Below are 17,440 nucleotides of genomic sequence, written 5' to 3' on the forward strand. Positions count from 1 at the left end.
TGATGGCCCTGGCCAGAACTTCCAATACTATGTTGAATAGGAGTGGTAAGAGAGGGCATCCTTGTCTTGTGCTGGTTTTCAAAGGGAATGCTTCCAGCTTTTGCCCATTCAGTATGATACTGGGTGTCGGTTTGCCATAAACAGCTCTTATTATTTTGAGATACAGTCCATCAATACCTAGTTTATTGAGAGTTTTTAACATGAAGCGCTGTTGAATTTTGTCGAAGGCCTTTTCTGCATCTATTGAGATCATCATTTGGTTTTTGTAATTGGTTCTGTTTATGTGGTGGATTACATTTATTATTTGCATATGTTGAACCAGCCTTGCATCCCTGGAATGAAGCTGACTTGATAGTGGTGGATAAGCCTTTTGATGTGCTGCTGTATTCGGTTTGCCAGTATTTTACTGAAGGTTTTCACATCAATGTTCATCAGGGATATTGGCCTGAAATTTCTTCTTTTGTTGTGTCTCTGCCAGGTTTTGGTATTGGGATGATGCTGGCCTCATAAAATGAGTTAGGGAAGATTCCCTCTTTTTCTATCATTTGGAATACTTTCAGAAGGAATGGTACCAGCTCCTTTTTGTACCTCTGGTAGAATTCGGCTGTGAATTTGTCTGGTCCTGGACTTTTTTGGTTGGTAAGCTATTAATGGCCGCCTCAACTTCAGAACTTTTTATTGGTCTATTCAGGGATTCTACTTCTTCCTGGTTTAGTCTTGGGAGGGTGTATGTGTCCAGGAACTTATCCATTTCTTCTAGATTTTCTAGTTTATTTGCATAGAGACATTTATAGTATTCTCTGATGGTAGTTTGCATTTCTGTGGGATCAGTGGTGATATCCCCTTTATCATTGTTTATTGCATCTATTTGATTCTTCTCTCTTCTTTTTTTTTTAATTTATTTATTATTATTATACTTTAAGTTGTAGGGTACATGTGCATAACGTGCAGGTTTGTTACATATGTATACTTGTGCCATGTTGGTCTTCTTTTTTATTAGTCTGGCTACTGGTCTATTTTGTTGATCTTTTCAAAAAACACCTCCTGGATTCACTGATCTTTTTGAAGGGTTTTTAGTGTCTCCATCTCATTCAGTTCTGCTCTGATCTTAGTTATTTCTTGTCTTCTGCTATATTTTTATTTTGTTTGCATGTGTGTCTCTAGTTCTTTTAAATGTGATGTTTTGGTGTCAATCTTAGATCTTTCCTGCATTCTCTTGTGGGCATTTAGTGCTATAAAATTCCCTCTACACACTGCTTTAAATGTGTCCCAGAGATTCTGGTATGTTGTGTCTTTGTTCTCATTGGTTTCAAAGAACATCTTTATTTCTGCCTTCATTTCGTTATTTACCCAGTAGTCATTCAGGAGCAGGTTGTTCAGTTTCCATGTAGTCGTGTGGTTTTGAGTGAATTTCTTAATGCTGAGTTCTAAATTCATTGCACTGTGGTCTGAGAGACTATTTGTTATGACTTCCGTTCTTTTGTATTTGCTGAGGAGTGTTTTACTTCCAATTCTGTGGTCAATTTTAGAATAAGTGACATGTGAAGAATGTATATTCTGTTGATTTGGGATGCAGAGTTCTGTAGATGTCTATTAGGTAGGCTTGGTCCAGAGCTGAGTTCAAGTCCTGAATATCCTTGTTAAGTTTCTGTCTTGTTGATCTGTCTAATATTGACAGTGAGGTGTTAAAGTCTCCCACTATTATTGTGTGGGAGTCTAAGTCTGTTTGTAGGTCTCTAAGGACTTGCTTTTTGAATCTGGGTGCTCCTGTACTAGGTGCATATATATTTAGGATAGTTAGCTCTTCTTGTCACGTTGATCTTTTTACCATTATGTAATGCCCTCCTTTGCGTCTTTTGATCTTTGTTGGTTTAAAGTCTGTTTTATGAGACACTAGGATTGCAGCACCTGCTTTTTTTTTGTTTCCATTTTCTTGGTAAATATTCCTCCATCCCTTTATTTTGGGCCTATGTGTGTCTTTGCGTGTGAGATGGGTCCCCTAAATACAGCACATGGATGGGTCTTGACTCTTTATCCAATTTGCCAGTCTGTGCCTTTTAATTGGGGACATTTAGCCCATTTACATTTAAGATTAATATTGTTATGTGTGAATTTGAATCCTGCCATTGTGATGCCAGCTGGTTATTTTGCCTGTTAGTTGATGCAGTTTCTTCATAATGTCCATGGTCTTTACAATTTGGTATGTTTTCACAGTGGCTGGTACCGGTTGATCCTTTCCATATTTAGTGCTTCCTTCAGGAGCTCTTGTAAGGCAGGTCCGGTGGTGACAAAATCTCTCAGCATTTGCTTGTCTGTAAAATATTTCATTTCTCCTTTACTCATGAAGCTTAGTTTGGTTGATTATGAAATTCTGGGTTGAAAATTCTTTTCTTGAAGATGTTGAATATTGGCCCCCACTCTCTACTGGCTTGTAGGGTTTCTGCTGAGAGATCCGCTGTTGGTCTGATGGGCTTTCCTTTGTGGGTAACCTGACCTTTATCTCTGGCTTCCCTTAACATTTTTTCCTTCATTTCAACTTTGGTGAATCTGATGATTTTGTGTCTTGGGGTTGCTCTTCTCGAGGAGTATCTTTGTGGTGTTCTCTGTATTTCCTGAATTTGAATGTTGACCTGCCTTGCTAGGTTAGGGAAGTTCTCCTGGATAATCTCCTGAAGAGTGTTTTCCAACTTGGTTCCATTCTCCCCGTCACTTTCAGTTACACCAATCAGACGTAGATTTGGTCTTTTCACACAGTCCCATATTTCTTTGAGGCTTTGTTTCTTTCTTTTCACTCTTTTTTCACTAATCTTGTCTTCTTGCTTTATTTCATTGAGTTGATCTTCAATCTCTGATATCCTTTCTTCTGCTTGATCGGTTTGGCTATTGAAACTTGTTTATGCTTCACGAAGTTCTCCTGCTGTGTTTTTCAGCTCCATCAGGTCATTTATATTCTTCTCTACACTGATTATTCTAGTTAGCAGTGCATCTAACCTTTTGTCAAGGTTCTTAGCTTCCTTGTGTTGGGTTTGAACATGCTCCTTTAGCTGGGAGGAGTTTGTTATTACCCACTTTCTGAAGCCTACTTCTGTCAATTCGTCAAACTCATTCTCCTTCCAGTTTTGTTCCCTTGCTGTCGAGGAGTTGTGATACTTTAGAGGAGAAGAGGCATTCTGGGTTTTGGAATTTTCAGCCTTTTTATGCTGGTTTCTCCCCATAGAAGCAACAGATGAATGGATAAAAAAAAAAAAAACCCTAAAAATATACACAATAGAGTACTATTCAGCCATAAAAATAAGATCCTGTCATTTGCAACAACATGGATGGAATTGAAAGTCATTATGTTAAGTGAAATAAACCAGGCAGAAAAATACAAACTTCACATGTTCTCACTTATTTGTGGGAGCTAGAAGTCAAAACAATTGAACTCACACAGATAGAGATCAGAATGATGATTACCTGATGCCAGGAAGGGTAGTTATGGGGTGGTGGGGAAGTAGGGATGGTTAAAGGATACAAAAAATAATAAAAATTTTTAAAAATAAAGAAAAAATAAGGTCTAGTGTTTGATAGCACAACAAGGTGACTATAGACCAAAACGATTTAATTATATATTTTCAAATAACTAAAAGAGTATAATTGGATTGAGGATAAATGCTTGAGTTGATGAATAATCCATTTACCCTGATGTGATTACTACACATTGCTTGCCTGTATCAAAATGTCTCCTGTATCCCATAAATATATACACCTACTATGCACCCACAAAAATGAAAATTTAAAAAAACTAAACCTAACCCAAATGTCTATCAAGACATACCTGAATAATCTGTATATCCAAAAATGGAACACTTCCCAGCAATATTAAAGAATGAATTATTGACACACACAACAACATAGAAGACTCTCAAAGTAATTATGCTGAATTTGAAAAGCTAGAATTTGAAAGCTGAATTTGAAAAACCAAGGGAATGTACTGCACTGAAATAATATATTCCATTTATATAAAGTTCTAGAAAATGAAAGCTAATCTATAATGACAAAGAGCATAGTAGTGGCAGCCTGGGACAGAAAGGGGGTGTGTCAGGGAAGGGCTGAGAGGAAGAATTACAAAAGGAATAGAGGAAAGTTCTGGAGTTGATGACTATGTTCATGATATTGATTGTGAAGATGGTTTAATGGGGTTAAACATATCAAATTGTACACGTTAAATATGTAAACTTTATTGTATGTCAATTATGTCCCTATAGAGCTGTTAAAAATAAAGAGTTCAGGCAATCTTGATTCATATGGCCTGGGCGGAGGCAGGCACCTGAAGCTATGTGTGACTTTGGACAAATTTTCCTCGCTGTCTAAGCCTCAGTCTCCTCATATGTAATATGGTGAGGATAACAGCTTTCTTCCTTCTTAAGATGGTGATTGTGGAGATTACATGTGTAAAGCACTTTGTGCAGTACTTGGTTCATAGTAACTGTTCAATAAATATCTGCTATTATTATCATTTACTGATGTTTTATTTTGTTCTGGACAAATGCTTTGCAGATACTGTTGCTAATTCTCACAATAACCTTTTGGCATCTCTACCACTTTGTAGACAAAAAACAATTCAAAATAGTTGTTGTGACTTTCTGAAAGCCACAAAATGAATACCAAAGCTGGGATTCGAACCCAATTCAGTATGATCTCTTTCCACTACATCACACTGTTTTTCTAGGGCCAACGTGTAGATGGCCTTGAATGCCAAACAGCTTTCAAATTCCATCATCATAACTTCTATGAGACTCTCATATTATCTTTTAAAGAGTTAGATAAGCTAGCTTAGCTGTTCTAAAATTAGGCCAGCATAAATTTTACCTGTGGACTTCCTTAAAAATAAGGATTTCCGAATGCAGTATACCTATATTAATTGGAGCAGTCTAAACATTTTTAATGCCCTGTTCACATTAATTATGAAACTTGACTTCCCAAGATGGAATCCAAAAACCTGCATTTCTTGTTCAACCTACACAAGGAAACCTTTAAAACACTCTTGTTTATAGTCTGAATGTTTGTCTAACCCCTCCATGTCATATGTTGAAATTCTTGTCCTCAAGATGATGTTACTAGGCAGTAGGGCCTTTGGGAAAGTGATTATGTTTTAAGGGTGGAGCCTCATGAATGGGATTGTGCTCTTATAAAAGAGACCCCAGAGAACACTGTCCATGAACCAGTGCCTTGATCTTGCATCTCTCAGCCTCCAGAACTGTGAGAAATACATTTATGTTGTTTATAGGCTACTCAGTTTATGGTATGTTGTTGATCAGAAGGAAACAGACTTAGACTTGAACAGGCTTGAACAGACTTAGACAAACTTTGAAAGGCACAAAAGTCAAACTGAACTAGTCAAAGAAAATTTATTCTTGTATAGGTGGACTAACTATAATAAAAATGCAAATTCATCCTCCCTCAAGTACATATATATATATATATATATATATGTCTGTGTGTGTGCATGTGTGTGTGTATACATACATTATATGCACTTCCAATAAAAATACCTAAAAGTTTTTTATGGAGCTAGAAAGATTGATACTGTAGTCCATAAAGAGAAATAAACACACAAGAATAGCTAGGAAAACATTGGGGGAAAAAGTTACAAATTCTTTGAAATATTTAGAAATACTATAAAGCCTCTTAAATTGAAATCATATGCTACTGGCACATTAGCATTCAAACAGACAAAGCAAATAGAATAGATAGTCCAGAAAAAGACCCAAGTACATAAAGAAATTTAGTATTTGATAAAGACAAAGTCAAAAATCACTGGGGAAAAATGGGTTTTTTAGTAAATGATGCTCAGACTGAACAGTCATTTGGAAAAAAAAAAGAAGATTAAATTCATACCTCACACCACAGAGAATAATAAACTCCAAATGAATGAGGGATCTAAATGTAAAAATTGAAACCATATGTCTTAGTTGGCTAGGGCTGCCATAACAAAACACCACAGACTAGGCAGGGAGAGACAGAGAGACAGAGAGAGCTCTTGTATCTCTTCTTATAAGGACAGTAATCCTATTGGCTCAGGGCCCCTGCCTTATGACCTCAATTAACCTTAATTACCTCCTTAGAGATCCCATCTCCAAATACAACCACACAGGTGGTTGGGGCTTCAACATATGAATTTAGGGGAGACAATTTGCATTTGACTTAAGTTTCCTTGCAAATAGATTCAGGTTATACATTTCTGTCAGTAATATCACAAAAGAATTGTCTTCTTCTCATTGCTTCATATCGGGAGACACATGATGTGTATTTGTCCCATTATTGGTATTGTTAACTTTGATTACTTTGTTAAGGTGTGGTCTGCCAGATTTTTCCACTCTAAAGGTATAATTCTTACCTTTGTGATTAATAAGTACCTGTGCAGAGTTATTTTGAGATTATATAAATTTAATGTTTCTCATCAAATTTTCACCTACAAATTTTAGCATCCGTTAATGATCCATACCTGATATGATTCCAGTCATGTGTCACTTAACAAGAGAGATATTTCCTGAAGAATGTGTCATTAGGCTATTTTGCCCTTATGCAAACATCATAAAGTATACTTACACAAACCTAAATGGTATAATCTACTACACACCTAAGCTGTATAGTATAGCTTATTTCTTCTAGGCTGCACACCTGCACAGCATGTTACTATATTGAATACTGTGGGCAATTATAACACAATGGTGAGTATGCGTGTATCTAAACATAGAAAAGGTAATGCAGTGTGCTATGATACAACGATGGGAATGATGTCAATAGATGAGAGAAAATTTTTCAGTTCCATTGTAATCTTATGGGACCACTGCCATATATCCAGCCTGTCATTGACTGAAACATTATTATACAGTGCGTAACTATATTACTATGGTTGTTGTCAAACAGTGATTCTCTAATCATTTCTATGTTTAGTAGTCTACATGTTAATGTGAAAAAGAGCTTTCCCTTATCCCGTATTTATTTATTCATTCATTCATTCATTTTATCAATATGAGTTCATGAATTTTTGTTTTATAATAGTCTCCCATTATCTTCAGTTTTGCTTTCCATGGTTTCAATTACCCAAATTCAACCATGGTCCAAAAATACTAAATAGAAAGTTCCACAAATAATTCATAAGTTTTAAATTGTGTGCTGTTCTGAATAGCATGATAAAATCTCACATTTTCCCACTCCATCCTGCCTGAGACATGAATTATCCCTCTGTCTAGGATACCCCACACCATACACATTACCTGCCCATTAGTCACTTAGTATTTATCTAGGTGATGAGATAAAAAATAATAATAATAATAATATATATGGAATTTGCTACTACTCGCTGGGGGTCTTAGAACATATCCCCCACTGATAAGAGGGAACTACTGTATTCAATATGTTATAAGCCTTTATAATTATTATTTTATGCTCAAATTACTCCAGATTTAGCCTTTGGGATATCCTTCAAGACTGGCATCTGTGTCCTTTTGACATGTTCCCATCATTATTTAAGCATCTCCTTTTCTCATACAGGAAGATAGTCTACACTCATTTTGTATTTCCTAGTCCCAACCATGGAATCAGCCATTTCTTCAAGCAGTTATGGTTCCTTTTAGAGAAGGTTGGTACTTAGAAATGACCATTAGGTGTGTTTATTGATGTTGGAGTGTAAATGCTCCTAGGCGATCAAGCTAGGAAATATATACCCACACCCACATACCCCTCTCTTCCCTCTCTCACCTCAGACCTCTTCATGTGTATGTATGTATATATATTCATGTGTCCGTGTATCTATCTCTCTATCTGGAAAACCATGTTTGTAACAATATTTCTGTTACAAACTCAATGTTTGTGTCTGCCCTCCCAAAATGTATATGTTGAAATCCTAACCCTCAAGGTGATGGTATTAGGAAGTGAGACTTTTGGGAGGTAATTAAGTCATGAAGGCAGAATCCTCATGAATATAATTAGTACCCTTATAAAAGAGACACCAGAGAGATCCTCACTCTTTCCACCATATGAGGACACAGTGAGAAGATGGTCATCCATGAACCAAAAAGTAAGCCCTCGCCAGACACCAAATCTGCCAGTGCTTTGATCTTGGACTTCCCAGCCTCTAGAACTATGAGAAATAAATTTCTGTTGTTTATAAGGCTTTGTTCTATTTTATCATGATCTTAAAGCAACTTTGGTGTTCTGTGAGATTGTTTATATCTAGTAAGAAAATATTATGGTCTAGTTGTTAGTGCCAGGACAGTTTCTGAATGTCAGAGGTTGCTCTTTTCTTTCTTTCTCAGTGCCCCTTTGGCCAAGTGCAGATGAAGTCAGGCCACAGGACATTAACACATGATATCCAGATTTTTACCATTGCCAAGCTTTAGCTGGTTAAGATCACAAAGGTATCCACTGAACATAGTCTGTAGTTGATCCAGGGTTAGCCTCTCCTTCTGCTTGTATTGTTGGATGATTTGTTGAATCATCTGACATGACAATAGCTGTAGAGTAGTATTTAAGATTCTGGACAAGATACATCAGACATATGTAGCACAGGCAATTATCAGAAATAGAATTATTCATTATTTTAATAGGTCTCTAAACCAAGGGCCTAAATTATAAAACCTAGGTAATAAAAAAAGTCATTATATCCATCTGAGACTATTTTAGAGAGCCAGATGCATTTTCTTTTAGCCTGGTTACAGACTGTTCTACCTTCCCTGTAGTATTTATACAGGTACAATAAGAAGTGTTTGCCATAGTCCAAATTCCTCCTTGACTGGCTAAGATGAAGCCAAGGGCTAAATGATTGTATTTGAAAACACTAGATAATATATTTAGATTAGTTTTTTGGACTTTTGGAGCATAAGTAGTGGCATTTGTGACTTCTACTAACATCAGAGATAAAGATTGAACCACCTCTTCCAGTTTTATCATTCCTACTATAGGAATTGCAGTTTGTAGAATACACAGGAAAAGGGAATCACTTATGCTTCCTGGAAGTTCTCCCAAATAACATGTGCTTGCTTCACTCTGGACATTTTTGGGTATCCTTCTGAAGGAAATATGATCCACGGAAGGAATGGTGGTTTTAGATATTTTGACACCTCTAATAATTACTCTGAATACACAGAATAAGTTAGTGTTCATAAACAAGTATATGTCTAATGCTCACATGAAAAATAGCTCCACTGGGGCACAGATTGCATAGGGAGTATAAGCATCATTTATTACAGTAGGAGTGAGCCATCTAGAGACAAAAATTCCTTGAGTAAAATTAAATATTTCCTACAAGTCAAGCTGAAGTGTCTCTGAAAAGAATGCTGACTGTCACAGCAAGAGTATCCCCCATATCAGTGCCTATTCCTGATTGACTCGGCCTTGCTGATAACATTGTAATGATCTAAGCATAAGCATTTTGTTGACATGAAGTCAAGGTCTAATTTTTGCAAAACTGAAGGTTGGGATTAATTATGTAAGGAAAACTCAATTGTCAGAATGGACCTATTAAAACATTTGCCTTCTGAAGTATTTCTAAGAACAGTGATTAAATTTTTGTTGGCAGGACCAGGTAAGAAATGACAGACCCAGCAATCCATTAGTTTCCAAATAAGTAGTTCTGGTCTGGGAAAAAATGTATGAAAAATTTTGTCTTTTTTTTAGTAGTAGAAGGAGACCATAGATGACCAGAAATAATAGAATGGAGATAAAGGGGATTAATTTGTGTTTGGAGGGCATTAATGTCCAATAAGATCAGTGGTAGAGCAAAGAGACAGAAAGGATGTTAAGGAATTAGAAAATTAGTCTTGTCCCATCATCTTGGGCTAAAGCTTCCCGGATCACTACTTGTTCCATCACCTTGGGCAGAAGCTGTCTACTTCAGAAGTCAGCAGCTTCTGGAAAGAATCCTCAACTTAATGTTTCCAGATGGAATGGATGTCTAGTATGAAGCCAAGGATCAATACCTTGGCGCTTTACTGCTAAGTCAATTGTTAACAGTACCTGATAAGATTCTTTACATCAAAGCTTAAGGACAGTTTTTCTCTGGCTCTTTTCCAGAAAACTAAATCTTCAGATTTCAGATCATGCAGATCCCATCTTGGTAGATACTTTGAAAATGCAATTTGTACCTGTTGATGATAAAGCTGGAGGTATTGTATAAATCCGTTGCAGTGATTAATTATATCTGCTTGTAATAGAGTAAAATCTTAAGCTTGGATGGGGAAATTACCAAATGCATAAGGGCAGACTGTTATTAACTCATAGGAAATAATATGTGGGTTCTAGAGTTGGTTAATCTTATAGAGATTAAAGCTAACTGGTAATGATTTAGGCCGTGGTTTTTCAGCTTTGACAGTTTTTTTCAGGTTTTGACAGCTTTGCTAATTTTAGTTTTAGAATTCCATTACTTCACTCTTCCTGAAGATTGTGGATGATAAGGACATTGAAGTTTCTGAGTAAAAGGCAAAATTTACAAAGTTATTTAATAACTTTATAGTTACTTAATAACAGTACCAATAAAGTAAAGAGAAATAGTTGGGAATTTCCCAAATTGGAAAAACAAAATCAAGCAATGTTTTTGTCCCATTTTAGGGCCATATTTCTCAGGTAAGGAAAAGTTTCCACACATCTTAAGAACAAACAGACAATAACTGGAACATACTCATAATCCACTGCAGTAGGTATTTGTATAAAGGCCATTTGGAAGTGTTCAAATGGCCCCCAAGGCTTTGATTCCTGTCCATGTCTCATCTTTAGAGTTTTGCCAGAATTCTGTCGTTGATGGGTAGGACATGTTTTGGAAACATTCTAGGCAACATCTGTAGAATTACTCCACCTATGTTGGTTTAATTTATCTTTGCTATTATAGGTAATATTGTAAAACATGCTAAACTCTATTTCTAAATTTTGGGCATTAACAGTCAGCTATTTTGAGAGCACCAAATATTGTCTTTATGCAATGAGGAGCATAAGTTTTCCCATTTCCTTTTTTCAAATTGGGAGATTGCTTTTCATAGTTGATGACAGCCTTTTAAATTCCTCTAATTAAAAATTGTTTTAGGAGAAATTATCTTGGTTAATTCTGCCTTTCTTACCATAGTGGCGAGATAAAGCACTGCCTTGAGATTCTGGGTCTTTGTGCTTTGAGTGACCATCCACTTTTATTACAGCTATTTTCTTAGGTAACTGCAAAGCATTGAAAAGTTCTAAAAGCATCTAAATGTCATCCATCTGTACAGGGGTTATTGCTGAAGTAAGAAAACCTCTTTGTTCCCAAAGCATTCCAAAGTTGTATACTACCACAAATACATATCTATTATCAATATAAATACTTTTGTATTTTACTATTTGCCAGTTGACAGGCTTTGTTGAGGGCGGTTAATTCAGCCACCTGAGTTGATTTGATTTCTGGGTGTGGCATATATTCAAAAGGTGAATTCAGGTTTGTGACAGCATAATCTGCTTGATAATTTCCAATTTCTGTTATTAAATAAGAACCATCCACAAACAACATTAGATCAGGGTTAATCATTAGACTCTAACAAATCTATACAAGGCACAGATAACTTTCAAACAAAGATTAAATAAGCATGAGGTTTTACTTCTCAGATAAAAGAAAGCACATAACTGTATCTTGCATATTGCAGTGGTAAATAGTGATTTTTAAAAGGAAAGCAATAATATTTCACAGGATATCAGGCAACTAGATAAGAATTGTCACATATTTTCCATTAATAAAGGAGTCTTACAGTATAGAGAACCATTAAATTTAGTAGAGACTCTGAACTAAGACAGCTGAGGTTTCCATAAGCTTTGCTGCTGCTGCTGCTGCTATCGCTCTTAGATAAGAGGTCTCAGATGTACTGAATTGAGGATTCTGCTGGATAACCTTGGCTATCAGATCTAATGAAAAACTGAAATAAGCAATAGGCCTTTGATGATTCTTTTGTAGCTGAGTCAGTACCTTTAGTGCTTTTTTTAGACTTTCCATGAACAAAATGGGAAAAGGATTTGTGAATCTAGAATCTTAAAAAGCAATCTTTAATATTCTTCCAGTCTTTGCACATAAACTTGTACATGCTTCTTTTAGCCTGAAAAGCATACTATCAGTGAAATATATTTTTATACATGATTCCCATCAAATTGAGTCAATACTCTAGTATTTGTCCAGACGCTTCATGAAGAAAAAGAAAAAACGGTTTATACTAGCTCAGCAACCCCAGCATTGGGAGGTATTGTAGAGATTTAATAAATACACAGAATCAATCTTAAAGCTTTTCCCATTTTTTGAGCATAGTAAAATATCATGATTGGAACACAGTAAAAGATCATTGTATAAGGAGAGAATCATAAGTAAATCTCAAATCCTTAAAGTCCCAATCAGGAATTTCAGATAAATAAGAGAAGGTGTCAGTAAATCCCTGAAGCATAACAGTCCAGCTATATCATTGGTTTTTTCATAAGAAGTCAAATAAATGTAGACTATCTGAATCCAGTGGGATGCTAAAAAGGCAGAACATACGTTTGCAACAATGAAGTAGGTGGCTTCTTGTAGTATTTAGGACAAAATTATATTAGAGTTGGGACTGACGACTGGAAAACAAAGAATCACAATCTTATTTTTAGACTTAAGGTCTTACACAAATCAATATCCACTCCCATGAGTCTTTTTTTTTTAATACTTTAAGTTCTAGGGTACATGTGCACAATGTGCAGGTTTGTTACATATGTATACATGAGCCATGTTGGTGTGCTGCACTCATTAACTCATCATTTACATTAGGTATATCTCTTAATGCTATCCATCCCCCCTCCCTCCTCCCCACAATAGGACCCAGTGTGTGATGTTCCCCTAGCTGGAAACCACCATTCTCAGCAAACTATTGCAAGAACAGAAAACCAAATACCACATGTTCTTACTCGTAGGTGGGAATTGAACAATGAGATTACTTGGACCCATGAGTCTTTTTAACAGGCAATATTGGAATATTGCCTGGGCTAGTGTGAGAAATAACAAGTCATCATTTCATAAAATCTTCCACAATGGGCCTCAATCCTTCTTTAGTTTTAGGTTTAGAAGGTATCAAACAACTTTAGGTAAGAATTTCAAGAAATCCTTTTCTACATTAGAGGTTTATCCCTAGAATTCTTCTCACATCCATAGAACAAATGACCCACAGAGAATAAGGAACCTCACATAAATCCTCAAACCCAGATTTGGTCAAGCTTATAAGGCTAGTCAACTTGATATCTAACTGCACCATTAAAGAATTATGCATGGAAGAATAATCAGGTATTTTGAGAAATAGTTCACCTGAGGAGCGTTTGATTTGGCAATACATTTACATAAAATATCTCTTTCAATAAATTTACTGATTGGTGTCAGGGAGAAGAAATACATGTTGACTAATAAGGAGGCTGAGAGTTACAGTCACAGGTTGGGGTATTGGGAATAGTTTCAGGATTGTTTGAAATTCCTATCACCAGAATAGTTTTATGACTCCAAGGGAAATGAGTTGTAATTATAGTGGGATACAATTACACAATTATGTAGTGCCCATATCCACCAGAAAAGTTTGTTTTTGTTTTTCTATTATTAAAGATAGTTCTCCTTATGATTTAAGGGAATCCCCTTCAGAGCAGCTTCATATAATAATTCTTTAGAAAAAAGATGGTTGGTAGTTCATTTTTCTTTTTAGTTAACATGGGACAGTTATTTTTTCCAGTGTCCCATTTATTTATAGTATCAGCAAGTGTCTTTGTTAAAGGGAAAATGCTTATTGTCCCTTGTGGAAGAGAAACATCTATTTAAATGCTTTACTTATAATTGTGTAAGATTAGTTTGGGGTTTTATTTTCTTGTTTGATATCTAAAGCCACTTTAAAATGTTTAGCCAAACGCTGAAGTTCATATAGTGGCATGGTTTGCCAGGCAATTTTTTTATGTACCATATCTGCAATTTTTGGCTTTAATCTATCAAAGAAAAGTGGAAAGGGCATTAGAAATGTTAACATTGGGGGTGAAACCCAAAAATTTTTTAAAGAATGCTTATTAGTCTGTCTTTGAATATCTTATGGATCTATTCTGTCAAGATCTGGTTTATTTTAGAGGGAAAGAGTTATAGTATAGTTTCCAAAAGGTTATGGCCTACTTGCTGTGCTTAAGGTGTCCTGATTGTTTCTGAAGTCACTTTCTGGGTCTTTCCAATTGACCTTTTCTAACTAAGGTTTTGTATTTCCTGGCCCCACCAAAAGGTGAATTTGTTGGTAGAGGTCAATGAGGCCTGTGTTGTATGTGTTGTATGTGCCCACAATAAGTTTGAATTCTTTATTGAATTTTCCCTTTTTATTTTGGAATTAGGGATGTATGTAACTATTGCAGTGAGAACTGAATGTGACCAAGGCTTAAAATCTGCATCCCACTCACTGCCAGGATCTTTCTTCTGTTGAGGATGCAATTTTAAGGGACATTGAGGAAGAGGTAGTGCAACTTATTTAGAAAGAGAAGAAGGCAAAAAAGGAAGAACTCCATGAAAGTTAAACAAGGTTCCGATGGTGAAGGCAAAGGAGGTAGGGGGAGAATGGGACACAGATAAGAAGAATTGAAATGGGATTTCAGTTGATCCACAAGGGAAATGGTCTTAGGTTGCTTATATTTTGCATTAGTTTTAGCTAGATGATCTTTTAGAAAGGCAATTTTTAGTGCAAATTTTATTAAAATGCCTCTTCATACCAATGAAAGAAAGCAAACCATTGGACAGTCAGCATTTCAATTCTCTTTTGTTCAAAGGCACCTCTCAAATGAACAAGTTTGTCTATATCAAAAGATTCCCAAGCATCCACTGTAATTTCAAACTGAAATTGTACCAGTTAGAAAGGTGTGCACAGGAGTTCGTGTTGTAGCAAGAAAAAAATAAAGGAAACTGTTCATTCTGGAGGAGATACAGTTTTAGATAGAAAAGATCCTATGAGAACCTCAACATGCCTGTAAGAATGGTGGTCATGTGTCCTTGTATATCTAGATCTTAGTCAAAGATCATTACTCATCAGGGATGAGACAAACCTTCTGATTTCATGCAGATGAAACTCAAATAAAATCAGTTCACAAAGACAAAAACAAGAATAAGGGAAAAGTCCTTATAAGGTTTGAAATGTTGATTATAGCAAAGTTTGTCCAAAAAATACCAGTCTAAAAAGGAATCTGAACTTCTCATCCCCCAAGGCTAGTTCGAGGATAAACTTGTCAAGTCTCTTCCCATTATCTCCCCAAAAATGGTTCTTCTTGTAGAAAAACAAGATTCAAGACAATAGACAAGCAGACAGACAAGACAAGGCATTTGGCAAGCAAGCTGTAGATGCTAGAAAACAATTTCATCAAAAAACAACACAAATCTAATCAGAAAAGCAAAATCCCAAAGGGGGGCCTACCTTTAAGAAAACAAAATAAACACAACATTGAAGACCAACAAAATACCAGAGCTCAATTTATTTATTAATTTATTTATTTATTTTTGAGACGAAGTCTCGTTCTGTCACCCAGGCTGGAGTGCGGTGGCCTGATCAGAGCTCAATTTAGTAAAAACGTATCTTCTAATCAAAAGTAGGTGGCACATTGAGCACATAAAGAAAGAAGGGGTCTCAAATGTCATGGAATTAAGCATCCTAGTCCAATGCGGTGAGGGTCTCAGCTGAATCTTTGTGAACCTCTAATTCTGTCAATGCCACCCAGTCAATTACACATTGGTAGCTGAAAACGTTTGGTTTATTATTCATTGCAAGGAAAGAGAACACACATCATAGGGAATCATGGAATGTCTCAATAAGTGGGTGTTAGAATTATCTTATAGGATTTGGGCTTTGGTTGGATGATTTGGGGATAAGGTCTAAGGAAGGGTGGGTTCATTCTAGATTGGATGCTGTCATAAAGTAGGGGCAATTCTATTATTTACTATCTCAACAAACCTTATCTAGAGACTAGAATGGAAATAAAGTTTTAATTAACAAAGAAGTAGCAGCCAGTTATTTTGGCCAAGGGACAAAGATGTTCAGTATTTTGCAGGTGGCACAGGGAACTTGCTTTTCTCTATGCTTAGAAAAAATTATGAAGTGACCTTTCTTTGTCTCATTTTTATCTTGGTCTCAGAATAAACTTATCCAAGGTGGCATTCTGTGATATCATTGATATCTAATAAGAGCATAATATGGTCTACCTGTGAGTGTCAGGCCAGTTTCCAAATGTCAGGAACTGCCCTTTTATTTCTTTCTCAAACCTAAATCTGAGAGTGGAGCAGACATTGAAAAACCCCTGTAGCAAATTAGCCCCATATTAAACACAAGGTAAAGCTAGAGGAAATAGAATCCTATGGTGCTCTGAGGGTAACTACAACAACAGCAAAACCCAAACCCAGTTTAAGTCCTGACTAGACTGACTAAAGGCATAGAGGAAAATAGGTATGCTCATTTCCAGGCATAAAAAATGTTTACATCAATCTCTACTATCCTATACAAGATGTTTAGCTTTCAACAGAAATGTATGAGTCATACAAAGAAGCAAGAAAAAAATACTGGCAAGAGATAAAGCAACAATCAATAGCAGACTCAGATATGGCACAGATGTTGGAACTATCAAATAGGAAATACAGGTAATTATAATAAATATATTAAAGGCTTCATTGGTAAATGTGAACAATATGCATGACCCCACAGGGGATTTCAGCAGAAAAGATAAAGCTATTAGAAAGAACCAGGTGGAAATGCTAGGAATGAAAAACATGCTAACAGAGATAAATAATGCTTTTGACAAGCTCACCTGAAAACACAATTATAGCCAGGGAAAGGATCAGTGAACTTGAAGACAAATTAATATAAGTTAACCAACTTAAACACAGAGAAAGGAGTGAGAGAAAAAAGAACATCCAATAATCAAAAAACAATATCAAAAAACAATATCAAATGATATTGTATGATATTGTGTGCGTGTGTGCATTAGAATTCCAAAAGGGAGAGAATAAGGCAGAAAAAAAAAATATTTGAAAGACAATTGGTGAAATTTTTCCAAAATTAATAAGACACCCAACCACAGATCCAATAATGTCGGAGAACACAAAGAACAATAAATACTAAAATAAAATAAAACAAACAAAAATCACCTATACATATCAAACTGCTAAAAATCAAACAAAGAGAACTATCTTTAAGGCAGCCAGAAAATATGTACAATTTACACACAGAGGAAAAAAAAGAATTACATCAGGTTTCTCATTAGAAACTCTGCAAGTTGGAGGACAACTGAGGGATATTTTTAATGTGCTGAAAGAAAAAAAACTACCCAGAATTCCATACTCAGCAAAATAGATCTTTCAAAAATGGGGGAAAAAATGGACAGGGGATCAACTTCAGCATGAAGAGCTCCATGGGACACATTCCCCAGTGAAACTGTT

This window comes from Macaca nemestrina, chromosome X (assembly GCF_043159975.1).
Source record: "Macaca nemestrina isolate mMacNem1 chromosome X, mMacNem.hap1, whole genome shotgun sequence".
In the NCBI taxonomy this organism is placed as follows: domain Eukaryota; kingdom Metazoa; phylum Chordata; class Mammalia; order Primates; family Cercopithecidae; genus Macaca; species Macaca nemestrina.